Source organism: Ambystoma mexicanum, chromosome 4q (genome assembly GCF_040938575.1).
Source record: "Ambystoma mexicanum isolate Mex_15411 chromosome 4q, UKY_AmexF1_1, whole genome shotgun sequence".
Classification (NCBI taxonomy): domain Eukaryota; kingdom Metazoa; phylum Chordata; class Amphibia; order Caudata; family Ambystomatidae; genus Ambystoma; species Ambystoma mexicanum.
Window position 1 is genome coordinate 443616146 of NC_090928.1, and position 15411 is coordinate 443631556.

Sequence of the window (15411 nt, forward strand, 5' to 3'; positions counted from 1 at the left end):
GCTATATCACCTGCCGAAGCAGACGAGACCAATAAAGACTTCGTAGCAGCTCCTAAGGCCGTCATTTTCTGCTCCAATGGATCCAATGCCTGAGTTTCTGACTTCAACATAGTCCCGTTTAGCAATTTAGTTAGAGACTCTTTAATGGCAATTTGATCCTTGGCAATGGTAGCTCTGAGCAGTGCTAGTGAATCCAGCTTGGCAATGAGAGAATTAAAGTCCCCTTGGGAGAAATTAACAGTGGAAAGAGGCTCACTTTCTAAAGCATGGATACTTTCAACAATAGTGGCCGAATTAGTAGCAGATGTATAAGAGTCTTCCGAAGATGAGGCAATGGCAGTGAGATCAGGAGAATAAGATAAGTTGATATCCAATATGTCACCATGGGTACAACTTTGAAGTAGTGTAATCCCCTCCAAGCGATGCTCTTTGCATCCCCAACACCATTTTTAGGAGCAAATTGTTATTGTCAATGGCAGCTGAAAGGGAATGAGCCGATATGTCAGAAAAAATGTTGACAGGCTTAGCTATGGGAGTGTATGATTTTGTGGAATCGAAGAAACTTGTGATATCGGCTTGAGAGCTTTTATTAGAGTGCTGTTTGGTCTTCAGTTTTTTCCCCGATAAAAAAGTTTCAGCCGAGCTAAATTTTTTTGCTGAGCAGTAAGAGCCTCTCATTTTGGCACTGCGCAGTGTAGCTTTCCGCATATTGGAGGCGTATTAAAAAGTCACAGGCCAAAGTCACTTAGTGGTTATGTACACTGCCTGCAGATAAATAGGAAGAGGAACACACAGAGCAACCTACACGAAAAACAGACTACAGCCAAGAAGAAAAGTTTCCAGCAGTACACAAGGCTATAACCTGGCAGCCCACTTCGTGGCTAACTTCTACTATAGCGTTATATAAACCTATGTACTTGGATTTGGCAGTATGGTTATACTGTAGTTATACTGTGACCTCTACCAGCTCAAATGGTAATACCCCACAGACACTGGGCGAGTGCCACATCCAAACAAGAGAAGTACACAGAAATGTTCAGAAAGGGGCTATCTGACCTGCTGTCTGCTTACCACCTTATCACCAATCACCAGTCACGGTGGTCAGGTGGGGCTCTGGGACTCTCACTCCACTATGGCACTCTGGCTCGACTCTGGCTCCACCGCGGCTGTTGCTTCTGCTGGCTGGGTGGACAAACGAGGTGCCGAGCGAAAAGAAAAGAAGAGAAAAAAGCACTGCAACCACTTGCGTCTTTGATCTGCTTTCTCCGCTGGCTTCACTCTCCTAAGAGGAAAGGTCTGCACAGCATCGCCCAGCGGCCAAGCCGCACTGCTCATGGGAACCCGCACGTATCTCACACAACGTCTCGTAGCTGCTTCCCACAGGTCTCGCACAAGTTAAAATAGGATTACCTCCAAGGCAATATGAATATAAATGAATAAATATGTTTATTCGGATAAAACAACCATTAAACATGCACAAAAGAAAAAATAATTTCATCACAATTATCAAACATCAATCTTAAAACACCATTTCCATATTAAAAAGTAGTACAATACAATTTTTAAATGCAGGAACACACAGGGGGCCACTCCGGTGGTGATAGTGCGCGGTATAAATATCCTTTAACATTAACATAATACAGACCTAATGGCATAAAAGGCTCTTCACAGTTGAGCCAAAATCCCCTTTCTCTGATACATCACTCTTCTCAAAAAGGACAACAATTCCCATGTGGTCAGTTCTGATTCCGCCGCCTGAAGAAATAGCAAAGCTGGCTTATAAGAGGGCAAATTAGACTCTCTAAGAACCGGCAACATTTTAGACCTTCTAACATCATTACACGCTGGACAAAAAAATAAAAGATGTTTAAGGTCCTCCCTAACAGCTCCACATGTTAGACATCTGGTTGTATCAGTGAACCCATGCTACTTTGCCGTGTTTCCCCTCAACTGCAAACTGTCAAATCTAACATGTGTAATCCACTACTGGTCTTCCCTTTTAGAACTCAGGAGAACATATGGTTGAATTTCATTTATCCTACTGATCACAGCAGGATCTCTGTCGAGATTGGTGGCAAATTCCATGTTTTCCCTCTTTTCCCTCAATGCTCGATTAAAAATGTGCTTATAATGATTAATTTGCCCCGAGGTCAGCAAGCCATCAGGAGGCAAAAGGGCTGAAAAATTGTTATTAGACAGCGAGTCATTAATAAACACTAACCAGGGAACTCTATGCCAATTTGCGCTCTCCATAAGAGACCTAATAATGAAATGAAATAGAATAGCACAATCATTAGAACATAAACCAAAAGGAATCACTGTCCACATAGTTAACTTCTTTCACAATACTGGGAAAAAATAAAGTGTGCAGTGCATGGGGACTCTCAGGACCATCGGCCAAATGAGAGCCTCAATTTGATCAAAAAAGTTCAGGACATCAGGGCAGAGTAGCTCCGACCCATATTGAAATTTAGGGGCTGCTTGCCCCTCATAGAAAATGCTAGCCATTTTTAGTGAAAATAGGCCGTATCTATGGTTGTTTTTAGTCATTTGATTGGATAAAAGGAAAGCTCTATGATTAAGTTGTCTTTCCTACTACAAATTGCAAACCCCAAGTACACAAAGTTCTCTACAAATTTTAACTTTTCATTCTCAAGCAACCAGGCAAAATTCGATAATTTCATTTTTCTAGTAAACTTGATGACTGGTTTTCTTGGCGTTAATGACCAGAGAGTTAGCCACGGCGAACTTAGAGAAGGCACATAATAACTGCTGGAGGCCGATGGGGGTACGATCAACCAAAAAGGAAATCATCTGCATAGGTCATTAAAATTAATCCCAGTTGATCGATCTGTGGAGGAGCAAAAGAGGCAGGTTCCAAATACTCATCTACATCAGAGATGTACAAGTTAAAGAGGGAGGGAATCAATATGCACCCATGCCTCATTCCAGAGTCTCAATCTTCCTCGGAAGTTGGCTGGATTGGTCCAATGTAAACCTGTATAGAACTATTTTCATGAAGTTTAATGAGCATTCTTAAAAGGCCTTCAAGGATTTTACAACTAGACAAATTGGACCACAAGACGTTCCGATGGACTCTGTCAAATGCTGCCGACAGATCTATTGCTAAATCCTGAAGACACCTTCTCACAATCCCATTAATGGTGATGCTATGTGATTTTCTGAAACTGGTCCGGCATTTATTTTTGTCTGCCTGCTTCAATAGCCCAACTTTCCAAATGTCTTAATATGAGGAATGCAAAGACCTTTCCCTCCGCATCCAAGATTGTAATAGGGTGGTAATTCTTAGGGTATGTCCCCGGACTCCTCTTATAAATGGGTATGACATAGGCATTGTCCCAGGACTCAGGAATCCGTGCGCCCAGGACAATTTCCTTAAAAAGAATGGACAAGACCGAGGACCACATATCCGGGTCCTTTTTAAATCATTTATTAGAGAGTCCGCTAGGGCCTGCAGCACTTGAATCGCTGGCATTACGAATAACTATAGTTACTAAAACCTGGTCCACTTCCAACTGCCAGGCATTTCCAATAGCCTCTTTATTTACCAGAGAAAACACATCTACGTTAGTGTTCCGATGCAGCACACCAGCTGTATGGCGCTGAGCGAGCTGCGTCTTCAGCCCACAGTGTAGCCTTCGCAGTACAAGTGACACGTACTCAGATCCAATAATCTGGGCTCCACATGCCTGGAGTTCCTTTCTACTACGTCCATCCAGGACAGCCTGCAAATTTGATGCCTTGCTAATTAAGGTGGACTACAAATCTGGTTCACTATACGAAGGCCCATGCAGACCTCACCAACATATGCCACTTGGCTTTTTTCACCTGTTCCCAAGAGGATGTACAGAACACCACATGATTTGTGCTACAATACACGCTCCTTCACCTCTTCCATCTAGGGAGACCCGGCACACCAAATCCAGCCCAGGGAGACCCGGTCTAGGCCCATGATGAAGGCTATTTGACCACCCTGCCGAAACGTCAGGGGACGGAACACCTTGAGGGAAACCCCCCCCCCGTCCCGCCTCATTGTTTGATCTACATCCAGACGTAGACCGACGACTAGGTCACCCCCTAATCTGTCAATACTGACCCCATAGTGCACTTAAAAAAAACAAAGAAGGATGTATTAATGACAATTTTTGTTTGTGAATTTGATTGTTCTCATATTTATTGTTGGTTTGTCTTCCAATATATCAATTGCAAAGAAATCTTGTTTATATAAAGGTCAAACCACTGTTTTGCAATTGATTTGCACATTTGTATATATATTTGTATTTTGATTGTCCATTCCATTGTGCATTTATTATATGTTGTTTTCTATAATTTACAAAATATGAACATATGAAAAATGCAGAACTTGTTGTCTTCCCACTAAAACTTCCTACATATTTCAGAAAAACAAAGTGTGGAGACTTGTCTGCAACCGAAAACACTGGCTAAAGAATAAAAAGCTAAGTGTACTCAATAAGTGTTTTTTTTGCTCTTCTATTCCAAATGAAAGTAAGCCAAAAACAGATATTTTTATACAAAGCATGAAAGATTAAAAAAAGCCTTTACAGAGAATGTGTATGTAAAGTGTTAAATGTATGTGGCAGTATGCCACCTTTTTGTTTCCAACGTTGTTATCAAAAGCATAGAGGGACGAGAAATTTTCTACCCAGTCAACCACTGGGACTTGGTTAATCTGACTACTGGCCTGCCCATTGTTGGTTTTATTTGGATCTACGTGAGTTTACTGAACCGAAGAGTTAGAAAAGTCTGTTTTTTTTCTTCAATTTTCTGCAAATATATATGTGGGGGGAGACCCCCCACAACCTCCCCACCTTACCCCTATACATTTGTTATTCACTTTACCCCCCCATACATATATGTAGAAAATTGGGGTTCAAACCTTTGGGAGTAGGTAATTTTGTACAATACCATTTTATTTATAATCTCCCAGCAATTCCCCAAGTCTTTATTCCTCAATTTTGTGAGCATATGCTCAGCGTCCCTCTGTAAAAACTGTGCACACATACTACTTAAAGTACTTTTTTATCTTGTCCTCACCGTTTTCTTCATGGCTATGTTAAGCAACCTATCATGAATGGTCTTTTCAATTCACCTAATCTCCATTCTCATATTTCATTTAGTTGCAATATGTCCTTATTAAATGCATGTACCTGTGTTAACCTTTTTTTAAACTGATTGTCGACCTGCCTTGACCCCAAACACTTTAGAAATAATGCCTGTTATTGAGTTTTCAAAGTTAGCAGTACTAAAGGAGAATAACTTCCATTCATATGGAGTGTCCACCAAGATGGCATTCATTTTACAGTTCATACTGTCAATAGAGCCTACATTCTATTTTACCTGATTCTTTCCACCATTCAATTTTAGACCCACTGGAGCACCTACCTCAATTTTACACATCTGAACATAAAATTCAAGGCTCACCATACAATGGTCACTACATTCTGTGGATTTAACAATCACCTTACTGCAAAAGATCAAACAAGAATTTGTGAACAAAATAGTACTCTAAGACAGCATTAGATGTTCCGCTGTACCGTTGGTGTTGGCTCGGGATATTCCCGGGGAGAGCCCCTTTGTCATCAGTACACTCAAAGAATACATTGTACAAGACCATCTTGAGCCTCTTTGATATTTCCTCGTTTTACCTGATGTTAAAAGGCTGTGTTTCAAGTATTCTTCTTAAGTCTCAATGATATGATATGATATGGCATTTATAACGCGCTTATACACAAGTGTTTCAAGGCGCGATGAGGCAAGGGAAGTGCATGGGAAGGGGAAGGGGAAAAGTGTGGGGGGCAAGAGGGAGGGGACAGTGCAGTACATGGGATAAATAAAACAATAAATAAAAAAATAAAAAAATAAAAAATACGGCCAGCTGGTGGCAAGTGCAAGGGTAAGTTCAGGCATCAGGTGTCAAGTGCTGGTAGGGGGACTGTAGGGATACAAAAAACAGTCCTCAAGTGCGGGGGATGCCAGGGAGGCCGTGCAGGTGTGCAACTGGCAGGGGAGGTGACCTGGGCCTGATATCAGAGGGTGGCCAGGTAACCAGTGCAGTTTCAGTCAGGAATTCAGGAGGGGAGAGGAGGAGAGAAAGCAGAAGCAAAAGAGGAAGGTTTTGAGGTGCTTCCGTAACCGAAGATGGTTCTACTCAAGTTTTAGGGAGACGGCTCCAGAGGAAGGCCGTAGCCGAAGAAAGAGATATACCACCAACTTGTTGCTTGGTTAAGCGACTGACCCTGAGGGAGTTGGAGGCGGATGAGCGAAGAGCTTGAGAAGGAAGATATTCAGGAAGAGAGAGTTGAAGGTATTGAGGCCCCAGAAGGCCTTGTGGAGAATGCAGAGGGTTTTGAACTTAATCCTTGCAGCCACTGGGAGCCAGTGCAGAGATTTCAGTCCAGGAGATATACGATCCCTGGGATTGAAGCCAAGGACAAGCCTCGCAGTCCTGTTCTGGATGAGTTGCTGAGGGCGGAGAGTAGCAGCAGGCAGATTTAGAAAGAGGCTGTTTCATTAGTCCAGCCTAGAGAGAACCAGAGCTCTGGAGAGAGTGGGCTTCTCGGGGAAAGATGGAAAGGAAAGATACCTCTTCTGAGGAGGTGCAGCTGGTAGTGTGACTTCTTAGAGACGTCGGAGATGTGAGGAGAAAAGGAGAGTGTGGAGTTGAAGAAGACCCCGAGGTTTTTAGCCTCGCAGGTGGGAGCAGGAAGAGGGCCAAGAGGCCGGCCAGAGAGTGACAGGAAAGGAGGGAGCTGGTGTGCCGATGAGGAGAATCTCTGTTTTACTGGCATTAAGGCAGAGATCAATTATAAGGCAACATGAATTTAAGTCCCCTGCCAAGATAACTACTCCCTTTATATAGATAGATTTTCATTTGTTCACAAAACCAACCAAACCAGCTACACAAATTTCCAATTAACATGCCTCTTTGTACCAATAGATGTTTATCAGTGGAATCTGAGTTGTAATCTCTTTTCTACAAATAAGTAATCAACTATTAGCACCCCCGGCAAGGTGGAGGAAATGTGTCTTGCAGTCAGACCCTGACAATGTTTGACTGCTATCAGGAGACCGCACGATGGCCGTCTAAAAGCGTCTTTGTTGGCGGATTTAAAGAATACAATCTATCAGCCAGGTCTCCTGTAAAACAATCCAATGATGTAATTTCAACTTCTCCACAACCTCAGTGTTTGTTAACACTGAGGCTAGAGGGGGTACTTAAGATTCCTAGTTGAACCGTGTGAATATATTGTACCAGGAATGGCCCCCGCCGACAGTGTCCAATCATCCTTAGTGTCTCTTTGGGAGCCCATGTGTTGTGAAAATTCAACTCTTCTTTGAGGCTGTGAGCCCCACCGTTGTTACTCACAGAAATCAAAATGTCTTTACCATCAGAGGTGGTATGCGGTTTTTCTGTAGTTCCCTGTTATCAATGTATTCTTTCAACTCAAAGCCCAACGGTCTGAGCTAAGCAGTCTCTTTAATTATCATTTCATATAAAAGATGAGAGCCTATGTGCAAGATGCAAACATCGGTTCTCGTGAGATTGCTGAACTCGGTTCTGTCTTCTGACAAAGCTGCTGATGGAACAAATATTGTTAGGGATCTCCTCCTTGGGTAGTATGGCTGAGGAGTTTTGAAAAATAAACTTTAGTGATTTGACATTTTAGTGCTATGCCAACCAGATATTCTCAGAGATACTCTCTCTTCTGTAACAATGGTTTCAACGTTTCTGTGGCGCAAGCGCCAACAAAATTTGCCAAAACCAAATAGGGACCACAAACGTATCAAATTGCGGTAATTGAATCCTCAATAGCAATTCATTTTAAAACACCAATCTTCACAACCTCATAATAAGTATTGTTATATGTTCTTTCCTGTAAGGTGAAATAGAATTTAAGGAACACAGCTTGCACTTTTCATTGGCAGGGACTTTGCCAAATGATCTTGTTAGACACTTTAAATCTGGGATTTGTGGGTCTCGTTGAACCCGCAACCTGCATTTTCTCTAAATCAGTTTACTGTGCTCCACTGAAATGTGCCCATCAGTATGTTGAATTGCATGGTAATTGGTTTTTCTTTAATGATGGATCTGTATTGTGTTATTGAGATGAGAGTCCATTGTAAACTGTTTATTTCTTACCCTTCTCCTAACATTTCCTTTCTGCTGAATTCACCCATTTTCATTTTTGGATCAATCCCACCACTCATCACAATGCCTCTGCAAAAGAGGTAACACATTTTCATAGTTGCAAATTATTTAGTTAAAAACATGTCGGAAATTAAAATAGCGAGAATGACATTTATTGAATCCAACCAAGGCTATCCCTTTGTTAGGCATGTCCTGAACATGAAGAAGTAATTTGACTCCCAATATTGTACCTAGGAATGGAAATGAATGGAATTGTACCGACGTATTTATATTCTTCGGGTAGGGATTTTGATTTTTTTAAAATTGTTTCTCAAATAGCAAAGGTTCAACTTTACTTTATGCACGTGAGGAGTTAAAATCAGAGTGTCAATAAATACAGTATTTAAATAGTTAATCTGTTGAATGCTATGACATGCTCGAGACAAAGTGATGTATTAAACAGGTGACATTGTAAAATCATGTGTGTCAATATAAAAACATTCACTTTGTTTCTCTCTTCATTCACAAAACATCTTGAGTGTCATTGAACTGTTTATTTTTCAAAAAGCCACAGTATTTATCTCAAAATATTCTTCTTATTGTGCCTTTATGCGCTCTGGATATCAAACAACGTTCATCATCATGACCTTAGACACTTGGTTTGGTACTCTCACTAAAAACATGTGTGTCTTTCCCAAGAAGGTTATGTGCTTGCAAAAGAAATACATGTGTGCCACCCTGAGACTATGCACTGTAATTTTATTGCCACGACAAGAATATGTGTTAACCTCTAGCCAAGCATTCTGATATTATTTTCCCTCATTAAAGATTCACATTTGTTACTTTCATGGCAGTCATTATGATGCTCTGCTCCTCTAAGAAATACACGTGTCCCCCTGAGCCTAGTGAATGCACGTTTCTGCTCCCTTCTTAAGCACAGGGAGGTAATCTTGATCTCGGTCAGTGTTATTTTCTTCTCCTTCTGAAAAGTTCTGTGCATCCCTCTGACCACATTCATTTCAATTTTCCATCGCTTACAAAGTTGCTTCTTTTATTTATTTGCTTTATTGTGATACAGTTTGATACAAACTTTTCACACGACAAAAAAAGAAACATCAAGTCAAACAGTCTTAAAAATGCCATACTAGCATACTTTTCATCTAGAAAGAAGGGAAACAAAGAGAAAAAAACTAAAAGAATAAAATAAAAGTATACCATCCTAACATACAATTCGTCTAAAGAGAGTAATCAAAACGAATATCAAAAGGCTTGATAATCAATGGTACTTTCCCAATATCAGTAATCTGTTCATCTGCAGATTTCCAAAATAGATGCAATCATCCTCCAAAATATCGTGAAATAGATGGTGCATGCTTCACTCTTCCCACTTAGAAACAACTCCCAACCTCCATTCATCCTTTCAGCGCTGGTCATACCCAGTGCCAGTTGTGTAGTATGTCTCAGTGTCTGCAAGGCCTCACATTTGAACAGTAGATGTTTGACCGCCTCGAGTGTACCTACCCCACATAATCGACATTCCCTACTCTCTCTTTTAACGCTGTACCACGCACCCTCTATCTCCCTGGTCCTAACGGTATTGAATTTCAATTTTATGTAGTCCCGGATGAGGGAGTTGCAGATCAATTGTTTAATGTATGTGGGTGATGTCGTCCGATCTTGCATGTACCGAAGGAATTCAGACGCATTGTTCCTTGTGGCCAAATTAATCATAGACTGTTCATCTCATTCAGTGCGGCCTTGAGTCGGTTCTTAAAGTTGCCTAGAGTCAAGTCCAGTGTGTGGCCACTTTGCTGTAGCCAATAGCTAGAGAGTGTATTTATTTTGGCCAGATTGCTATGTGTCATGGGTGTTATTCTAGTAGATATGACCTTGTGTGTGAGACTCATCAGTGTCCGGGCCAGAGCATTTTTCCAGGCCGTAACCAGAAAACAATATTGAATTCTTAAAGTGATGGGCATCAAATTGTACTCCAAGAATATCATATCGATGGCGGTACGCTGTGGCAATCTAAGCAACCTTTTCAATAGGGTACGTTCAAGTTTGCTTACCTTGATCAGAATTTGTATCGCCCATAGTTCGACTCCGTAAAGGATAACAGAGGACACCTTGGCTTGGTACAACTTGTCCATTGCATCAATCGAGAACCCTCTGGCTTTATTTGCAAAAGAGCTAATAGTGCCAGTTAAGATGGAATTCTGGTACGGACATGTTCAAAGTGGGCTGTGCCATTTAGTTTACTGTCTAGGTGGAGGCCCAGGAACTTATATGTATTGACAACTTCAATGGGCTTTCTGTCCATCTCCCACTTAACTCCCTTTGCCCCTTTTCTGGCTGGGCTAAATATCATAATTCTGGTCTTAAGCGTGTTAACCACCAGAGAATTGCATTCAGTAAATTCCTGAAGATTGTTCAGGGAGGCCTGCAAACCCTGCGGGGTCAGATCTAGAACTGCAATATCGATTGCATAGCCCAGCCATTTCATTGGAACAGAGCCCAATTTCGGTGAAATTGAGGCACGGCTGTTCAAGGCATTACCCAAATCTTCTGCAAGGTAAAGATTGAAAGGTATGGGTGCAAGAATGCAGCCCTGTTTTAGGCCTGTGTGTGTTTCTATCCATTCATTGGTTTTCCCATTTTGGTCCATCCTGATCTTAACATGGGAATGCCCATGCAGGGAGATAATCATGCTTAGTAAGCCTTGGGGAATGCCCCACCCAGCTAACTTACGCCAGAGTCAATTACGGTCAGCGGTATTGAATGAGGGACTAAGGTTGATAAATTCCACGTAGACCGTGGTATGTCTTACTATCCATGCCTGTTGGATAATTGTGGTGAGAGCCAATGTGCTAGTTGTGGTCTTGTGTGCTTTCCAAAAACCGGTTTGGTTGAATGGGATGATATTACAGCTTTCTGCCCAAGATTCCAACTCAAGTAGTAATACTCGAGCAAAGATCTTGGCCGGAGAAATCAACATCGCCAATAGGCAATAATTGTCTGGGTCAACTGGACTACCCTTCTTAAAGACAGGGAAAACAATATCATCACTCCAGGAGGATTGGATTTTCTTGTGTAACACTAATGGAACTAAAGAGCACATGCAACACCTCAGACCAAACATTAGAGATAGATTTGATTAGAGAACTACGAATTCCTTCAAGTCCAGATGCCAAGGAGCATTTACTAGCACCAATGAGTCTGCAGATATCTCTGGGGGTGTCATGATAGGACCATATAGAAAGTTGCTTCTTTTTATCACTCTTAAGCACCTCACTCTAATGTTATTCTCCTCACAAAGGAAAACCATTACCATGGATTTGGTGCTCTGCCAAATACATCAAGTGAGTATATGTTGTATGTCTTTCTTCCCCATCAAGTTCAAATTAAAGAAATACTCATAATGATTTCAATCTATATTTCATTATAAGGAGCAACTTGTGAATAATAATTCTTAATCTAGTCTAAGCATATTCCACTTCCATGTCTAATAAACTTCAATAGCTCTCAAATACTATTAGGTTATAACTGCCTTTGTACAATACGGTGCCCGACCTATCTTATGGTTGTCGTCAGTGTTATCTTGAAACCTAAATATATATGCTCATCAATATCTGAGGTGAATTTCTTTGGGTTGAATATTCTACACTGAAAATTGTGTGCAGCCAATATTCTGCTATGAAAACACTGAATACTGGATTGGTGGCTAATATGACCCAGGTGACCGCCTGAAAGCAACTTAAGTCACAAAACCCCAAGGCTGCGACAGTGTAAGACTGAAAGTGTCACTACCAGCAGGCATCTTGGATTGGTGACATCACTTCCTGCGGCCATCTTGGATCAACCTCCATCTCCAACTGAAGGCCACAAGAGGCTGTTCTGGGAACACCTATCAGGAAGAAATCGCCTCATCCGAGCAACGTAAGGGACAATATCAGAGAGACCAACCACTGATGAATTAGTCGGTCAGGTGACAAGAGCGTGTGCCATCCCGTCTGGTTTTTGACTTCACTTTCTGTCTGGAACTTCACTGCAAGCGGCTATCTTGGATTGGTGATATGACTTAAAGTGGCCATCTTGGGTTGGTGACATCACTTCCTGTGGCCATGTTGGATCAGTAACAACACTTCATGCTGCCATCTTGTATCAACCCCCATCTCTGGGAACACCAATCAGGAAGAAATTGCTGCATCCCAGTAACACCAGGTACAATATCAGAGAGACCAACCACTGATGGACTAGGTGATCAGGTGACAAGTGCGTGCGTCATCCCTTCTGAACTTCTGAGAGGGCATCCAGCCAGTGACGTCCCAGTTAAAGGCGGAACAGTGAAGGGTGAAGACCAGCCATTGACCAGCCTCTTTGCCTCTTGGCCTATGAACCATTGCTTTTGCCTTTCTCCCTGTTGCACCTGTGAGTACCCCAAGCTTCCTAATTACTGCACTGTCTCTCCACACTGTGCTACTCACCTATAATGTATTCACTCCTGCTCCTCCTGCTGCTCCTCCTACTCAGCTCCCCAATCATGTGACAACTTTCTCCTTTCCTATACCTATTATAAACCTCACAACTCAAAACTCCCACTACTCCATCTCTCTTTCAACTCTTTGCTACAATCAAAGCCGACGAGCTAACCATACCTCCTATAACACCTATCCACCTTGCCTCTCTTCCTCTTAGACTCAACTTCACTACTCTTCCTTACCTCATCAACTGAACATTGCACTCTGCAGTGCTCAGTCTGTATGCAACAAAACGTCCTTTATCAAGGACTACTTACACTGCAGCTCTCCTACCCTAGACCTTCTTGCTATTACTGAAACCTAGATCTCTCCATCTGATTCTGCCAGAGTTGTGGCTCTACATGACTCCAAACTACCCTTCATTCACTCTGCTCGACTGAGCGGCAGAGTTGAAGGCATCAGGCACCTACTCTCTTTCTGCCTCAACGCCTCACAACTCTCCACATCCACTCGCACCTCTTTTGAATTCACAATCTGTACTATTGCTCCGCCTCACTCGGTTCATCTCCATCTTTCGCCCTCCTGGACCCACAGGACTATTTTTGATGATCTTGGGCAACTCCTTGATTCTCTTTCCACTAAACATCACCTCATTTTCTAAGGTGACTTTAACCTTCCCTCTCCAACCACTTCTCAGAAATCTGAACTTCAGTCGTTACTGGTGACCACGCTCTCCACTCTATCCATAACCTAGTCACGCAGGGAGTACCTCTTTGGATCTCTTATTCATCTCCACCTCTCTATTAGCCACTAATATTATTGTCACACCATCCATAGCTGATCACTCAATTATTTCCATCACCAACTCCTTTCCACCCTCCGACCTTTCTTCACCACTTGCTTCACGTATTACTAAAAGAAAATGTAAACCTTCTGCCGTTCCCCATTTCTCTCTGATTTACAATTCTCACTCTCCTTTTTCACACCAGAGATGCCTCTTCCACCAACACTGCCTTCTCCAGCTTCCAATCCCTGCTATATGACTCATTCTCCTCTCACTTCCCACCCACTGCTTACTTTCACACCTAAATCTCAGCATACTCAAGCATGGGTCACCCCATGTGTAAGAGAATGAGAAGGGAATAGAGCAAGGGTGGAAGCCATTGAGAGAGGGTGCCACTGATGATGAGCAAGAGCAAATATGAGTGAGAAAGGGTGAGAGTACCCTTATGCCCGCAGGCCCTCAGGTTTGCAATATAAATATATCAAAGTAAGGTAGGAAATAAAGTCAGAGCGTGAAAGGAATTATGAGAGCGGGTAGGGTGGGTGGGTGTGGGTAAAGAGAGAGGGGGTAGAATTGAGTAGAGGGTGAGGTGGGTGGGGTGGGCAGATGAGGGTAGAGAGACGGGGAACGTGGGTAGATGGAGTAGACAGACTGTGGGTGGGTGGGAGTAGGGAACATGGCTGTAAGGTGGGTGGGTGGTCTAGAGAGATTGGGAGTATGCTGGTTGTGGTTAGAGAGTTTGGGAATAGGGTGGGTATTTAGGGGAAGAGAGAATGGGGTAGGGCGAGTCAGTGAAGGTAGAGAGAGTATGGTGGCATGGGTCAGGTATTGAAAGGGTGTGGGTGTAGCGAGAGTGAGTGTGGGGTGTGTGGGTGGAGGTTGAGAGACTGGGTGTAGGGTGGTGGGGTAGAGAGACTGGGGGTGTTGATAGGGAGAGTGAGGGTTAGGTGGGTGGATAGGGGTAGAAAGATTGGGAGTAGGGTAGGTGAATGGGGATAGAGAAAGTGGGAGTAAGGAAGAGAGCATAGGGGTGGGGTAGAGGGAATGGTGTTGGGCTTCGAAGAGAGAGTGGGTGGGGGTAGGCAAAAGTAGGGGTGGGTGGTTGGTGGTAGACTGGGTGGGTACGTAGACAGAGTGGAGGGTGGGTTTGGATAGCGTGATTGTCAGTATCTAGAGAGAGTACTGAGTGGGAGGGGGTAGAAGGTGGGTATGTAGGGAAAGTGCAGGGTGGGGATGGGTAGAGAGAGTGGGGGCTGGGAGCAATGAGGTAGAGAGAGTTGGCAGCAGGGGTAGAGAGAGTGGTGGGATTGATGGGACGTAGAGAGAGTGGGGTGGGGTTGTTGGCGGTTGAGAATGGGGATTGGTGAGTGGGGCTTGCAAGAGTGAGGGGGGGTGGGTGGTTGTGAAGAACAAAGCAGCCTTAGAGGAATCATCGAGGGAAATCCTAAATAGCTCAAACAAAACCCAACAAGCAGATGTAATGGGGACGGAGTAGGTTTATGGGGGTGGAGAAAGGGGGACTGGGATGTTAGGGGTAGAGAGAGGGTAAGTATGTAGAAAAAGGAATGGTGGGTGGGCTAGACAGAGTGGGGTATGTGTGGGTATAGAGAGTGGTGGGGGTAGAGAGAGTATGGTTTAGCTGGGGAGAGAGGGTTGAGGTTGGGTGGGAATGCAGACAGAGTTGGAGCTGGGGGGTTGGGATATTGACAATTGGGGATGAGGGTAGACAGAAGGGGGTGGAATGGGTTGGAGAAGAGAGAATGGAGGCCAGGGTAGAAAGAATGGGGAGGTGGGTGTGGGTAGCAACATCGGGAGAGGGGTGGGTGGGTGCTGGTAGTTGACTGGAGGAAAGAAAACATGAAGAACAAACCATCCTGGGAGGACTTGCTGAATGTAGTCCAGAATAGCCGAAACAAAACCCAACCAGCACACATAATGGGGGGGATGGGTGGGTGCGGATAGAGAGAGTGGAAGTGGGG

General features: G+C 43.3%; 1 protein-coding gene across 4 annotated transcripts in view; it reads right to left on the reverse strand.

Moving 5' to 3' along the window:
- LOC138467775 (uncharacterized) overlaps positions 1-15411 on the reverse strand; it is a 700943-nt gene that overhangs the window by 283191 nt on the left and 402341 nt on the right. The window lies entirely within an intron of this gene.